Source organism: Garra rufa, chromosome 11 (assembly GCF_049309525.1).
Source record: "Garra rufa chromosome 11, GarRuf1.0, whole genome shotgun sequence".
Lineage (NCBI taxonomy): Eukaryota > Metazoa > Chordata > Actinopteri > Cypriniformes > Cyprinidae > Garra > Garra rufa.
The window spans coordinates 40,189,138-40,195,137 of NC_133371.1; positions in this window are offsets into that span (position 1 = coordinate 40,189,138).

Here is a 6,000-nt window from a genome sequence, read left to right on the forward strand (position 1 = left end):
TTATTTAATTTAAAAAGTGTAGTTAATAATTTATTTATTTTTTATTTTTATTATTATTTTTATTATTATTATTATTATTACTGCCAGTGATAGTAAAGTGGTCAGAGAGCAACTATTTGCTTATTTAATGGAGTATGCAAAATATTTGTAATATTATTTATTTATTTTAAAATATTTATATTTTATTATTTGTTTATTCATTATCAATATTATTATAATTATTATTTTAACAACAACAATAATAATAATAATGCTTATTATTATTGGTGTTATTATTACTATTATTATTTAAATAAATACATTTATTTATTTAATAATTTTGAAAATATATTTTTATTATTTAATAAAATATTCTCCTATTATTATTATTATTATTATTATTAAAGTAAATAAATAAATAGAACTAATATTATATTTGTTAACTTTTTATGTTTTATTTATTTAATAAAAATACATTTATTTATTTATTTAATAAAAATATTTATTATTATTATTATTATTATTATTACTGTCAGTGACAGTAAAGAGGTCAGTGAGCATTTTGCTTATTTATTGGAGTATGCAAAATATTTGTAATATTATACATTTATTTATTCAATTAATAAAAAAATTCTTATTTTCTATTTAATAAAAAATATTTATTAATTTATTATTATTATTATTATTATTATTATTATTATTATTATCATTACTATTATTATTATTATTATTATTATTATCATCATTACTATTATTTTTATTATTACTGCCAGTAACAGTAAAGAGGTTAGAGAGCAACTATTAAATTATTTAATGGAGTATGCAAAATGTTTGAAATATTATTTATTTATTTAAAAAATATTTATATGTTGTTATTTATTTGTTTATTCATTATCACTATTATTATTATAATAATAATAATTAATATTAGTAGAAGTAGTAGTAGTGTTACTACTATTATTTAAATAATAAATAAATGTATTTATTTGTTTATTATTTATTTAAAAATATATTTTTTATTATTTATTTAATACAATTATAATAAAATGTATTTAATAAAATATACTGATTAATTAATTAATTATTATTAATATTATTACTATTATTAAAATAAATAAATAATTAAAACATTTATATTTGTATTTATTTACAAAAATATTTATTTATTTTTTATTTATATTTGTGATATTATTAATGTATTTATTTATTTAATAAAAATATTTATTTATTAATGCTATTTATTTATTTATATATTATTAATGCTACTTGAAAGTATTGAAACTGAAATTAATGAACTCAAAATCAAATTGAAAATGTTTCATTGATATTTATATTTTATTTCAGCTTTATATCAGTTAAGGGATATGTTTTTTTACTAGTGCTAATGGTAATGCGTGTAAAGGAATTAGTAATTGCATTTGCTAATTCAAAATTCATGCATTAACAGTACATCAAATTTTTTTATATACATACATTAACAATTCATCATTTTGGATTTTTTTATTTTAATTGAAATGTTTTATTTTAATTTGAATATATTTTTTTAATATTTTGTTTTAATTTGAATATTTTTTATTTTATTTTATTTTATTTATTGTATTGTATTTTATTTTTTATTTTATTTAGTAAAAAGTTGAAAACTCTTGCTATAGATCCTCTTGACACCTCTAGAGAAATAAGTGATTTATTAAGCTGAGCAACACTTGGCTTCAACTGTAACTCTGTCAAAAACAGAACAGCACATTTTCTGTTGTCTCCCTGTTGGATTCCCCAAATGCTAACAGGAAATACCAACAGCAATTATCCACGAGCAAGCCCTTGTGAATCAGCCTGTCTGTGAAGAAGGCGGCCGTGGGCAGGATCTAAAGAAGTAATGAAACAATCTGATAGGTTACAGTTGGGCAAGTAACATCTTCCACACATCAGAAAACCCAATCAAAGCTTCACCCTGCTGCTGTTTAACTACCATACAGCTGAAAGGTGTTTATACAGGCTTCTTTAGTCAGCGTAATATCTGTTAAGCGAAGAAACTAGTCAAGTCATCGTGATGTGAGTGTCTGATTGCCTTATTTATTCCCTCTAGTGATCAGTGACGTTTCAGAATGAGGTGGAACTTATGAACCCTCTTTGGTATGATGTTAACATACGCTGTGTTTTTCCCAATTTTCTTAGTATTCAGTTGAAAAATGAAAAGTTGCATTGGAAAATAGTTGTGTAGTAATAATAATAATAGGGCTGTCACTAACAATTATTTTGATAATTGAGTAATCAGTTGGTTATTCTGATGATTAATCAAGTAATCAGATCAAATGCATATATGATAGCAAAGAAGCAATAATAATTAGTTCAAATAAAGTATCAAAAGCAAGTAATCATATGATTATTGAGCAAAAGTATTATAAACAATAGAGCTAATGTACATTACCCATTATAACAAATGCCTGCAGAGGGTACCAATGGCCTGGAGATTGTTTTATTTTGAAATCGTGACGCACAGTTAGCATATTGAGAAACATATTGATATATTCTTCTGTGTTTGCGGAAGTTTATAAATGATTTACCTTACAAACCTGATGAGATGGCACAGTAAACCCAAACTCACAATAATATGCAGAGATGGAGTTTGAGATGCTGTTTGTGTGAAGCAACATTTACTGTGAATGGAGCCACTCTGAGACCTGCAACGGCATTTTAGTGCCACGTAAAAAAAAAAATATATATATATATATTCTCGAAACATTTTGACTTTATTCTCAAAACATTTCAGCTTTATTCTCGAAACATTTCAACTTTATTCTCATAATTTTTCGACTTTATTCCCGAAATTTCAACGTTATTCTCATAATATTTTGACTTTATTCACATTATATTTCGACTTTATTCTCATAGTATTTCGACTTTATTCTCGTAATTACAAATTTATTCTCATAATATTTTGACTTTATTCTCATAGTATTTTGACTTTATTCTCATAATATTTTGACATTATTCTCATAGTATTTAGATTTTACTCTCATAATATTTCGACTTTATTCTCATAATATTTTGACTTTATTCTCATAATATTTTGACATTATTCTCATAGTATTTAGATTTTATTCTCGTAATATTTCAACTTTATTCTCATAATATTTTGACTTTATTCTCATAATATTTTGACATTATTCTCATAGTATTTAGATTTTATTCTCATAATATTTCAACTTTATTCTCATAATATTTTGCCATTATTCTCATAGTATTTAGATTTTATTCTCATAATATTTCAACTTTATTCTCATAATATTTTGACATTATTCTCATAGTATTTATGTTTTAATTCTCATAATATTTCAACTTTGTTATCGTAATATTTTGACTTTATTCTCGTAGTATTTTGACTTTATTCTCATAGTATTTTGACTTTATTCTCATAATATTTTGACATTATTCTCATAGTATTTAGATTTTACTCTCATAATATTTCGACTTTATTCTCATAATATTTTGACTTTATTCTCATAATATTTTGACATTATTCTCATAGTATTTAGATTTTATTCTCATAATATTTCAACTTTATTCTCATAATATTTTGACTTTATTGTCATAATATTTTGACTTTATTCTCATAATGTTTTTTACATTATTCTCATAGTATTTAGATTTTATTCACATAATATTTCTACTTTATTCTCATAATATTTTGACTTTATTCTCATAATATTTTGACTTTATTCTCATAATATTTTGACTTTATTCTCATAGTATTCAGATATTATTCTGAAAATATTTCGACTTTATTCATAATATTTTGACATTATTCTCATAGTATTTCGACTTTATTCTTGTAGTATTTCGACTTTATTCTCATAATATTTTGACTTTATTCTCATAGTATTTTGACTTTATTCTCATAGTATTTTGACTTTATTCTCATAATATTTTGACATTATTTTTGTAGTATTTCAACATTATTCTTGTAGTATTTCGACTTTATTCTCGTAGTACTTTGACTTTGTGCTCATAATATTTAGACTTTATTCTCGTAATTTCAACTTTATTCTCGAAAACAATTTCCACTTTATGCTCGTAGTATTTCAACTTTATTCTCGTAAATCATATACAAAATTTCAGATCTCTACTGTGCGTACTTTTTTCACAAAAAATCTGTAAAAAAGTTTGTTTTTTTACCCCATTTTGATATCACAGTCTGAGTGACCATGTTCAGACTGAAATATATATATGTGAAAGACATGGTACATATCAGACCATTTACCAAGTTTGATGCTTATACATTGAAAATTGAGGTTTCTATGGACATCTGAAAACCCTTAAAGTAATAGTTTCGAAGAAAAGTAGAGGGCCAGCATTCAGGTGTAAATTCAGTAACAATGCTGTTAGTTGTAATTCATGCAGTTATTGCATTCCTGCACAAATGTAAATAATTATATATATATATATATATATATATATATATATATATATATATATATATATATATATATATATCCTGCATCACATATTCATTTAATTGAATCGTAGCGTTCATAAAATTACAATAGAATTATGCTTTAATTGTGATTTTTAGATGGCTTTAATATATCATGCAGCAGTCTAAACAGTCTAATGATGCTTTTCATGGATTCTCGTTTGTGGACTGCACCACTTCTGGTATTTGGCCTGTTGATCAACACTGGCAAAATGTAGTCGAGGAATTTTGTATAATCCAGTACTCAAATTTAAACTATCTCTGTGTGTATAGATTGTGAACAGGATATCATAGACAAGTAGTATTTTTACCTTTACTGTTTATTGGCCGGTGTAGCAGAAGTTGCTTTTGCACCTGTTTACATTGACGGAGAGCCTCAGTAGTGGCTAGTGGACTGTGGAAGGTGCTTGACAGCTGTGTAGATCACAGTGTGGCAGTGAGTTTCTGATGTGCTCTTTGGAGGGAAAGACAGACACACACACACACAGACACAACACAGATGTGTGGTTTCTGTTTGTTGTTTGTGCATTCAGGCATTTGGATTGCAGCGTGTATGTGCATGCATGCCTGCACGTGTGCGTTCAAGTGCATGCAGGTGTTTATTAAATTTAATTGAACTTTGTTGGTGTTAAGTGGAGCATCTTTAACACATGACTAATAAAGAAGGAAGGCAATTAAAAACTCCCCCTTTAGCAGCATAATCTTTTTTGAATGTATTACATTTCCTATGTGCAACTTTGGAACCATGAGGAACAGAAACATCATTTAGGATTTTATGATCAGTGTAATTTTAGTGTTATTTATATGGTGTTTATACAATGTAAGAAAAAAATGAGTAGTAAAACAGATAGAAGTAGTTTTTCTGTTCAACCCTAAAACACAACAAGATTAATACATGAAATGTGTTATCATTTATTAATTTTGTAATGTGTTTTTATTTATAATATTTTTATTTAAATCGTATTTATTTTAAGAAAAACATTGCAAATTCAAATTTGATTTTTGAAAATTTTGTTATTTTGTTTTATTTGGAAGGCCATTTCTATTGATTATTTAAATGATGACTTAAATGCAGTGTAATATTATATTTCATACACAAGAAGAAGCTATTTTTTATTTAGTTTTGTATTTATTGTATTAGTTTAGTTTAGTTTTTAATCATTTTTAAAATGAGACTTTTTTTGAGAATTTTTATTGATAATTTGAATTATGATTTGAATGATAGAGAATAATTTAATCCACGTGGAGAAGCTATTTGAATTATGATTTGAACGCAATGCATTTATTTTATTTTATTTTATAAAATAATATTTTACCAAAAGCCACATATGTTTAGGTAACTCATTTTTATTTTATTTTATTTTATTTTATTTTAGAAAATAATACCTAAATAATAATGCCACATGTATTTGAGTAACAATTTAATTTAATTTAATTTAATTTAATTTAATTTAATTTAATTTAATTTAATTTAATTTAATTTAATTTAATTTAATTTAATTTAATTTAATTTAATTTAATTTAATTTAATTTAATTAAAAGCTGCCTTA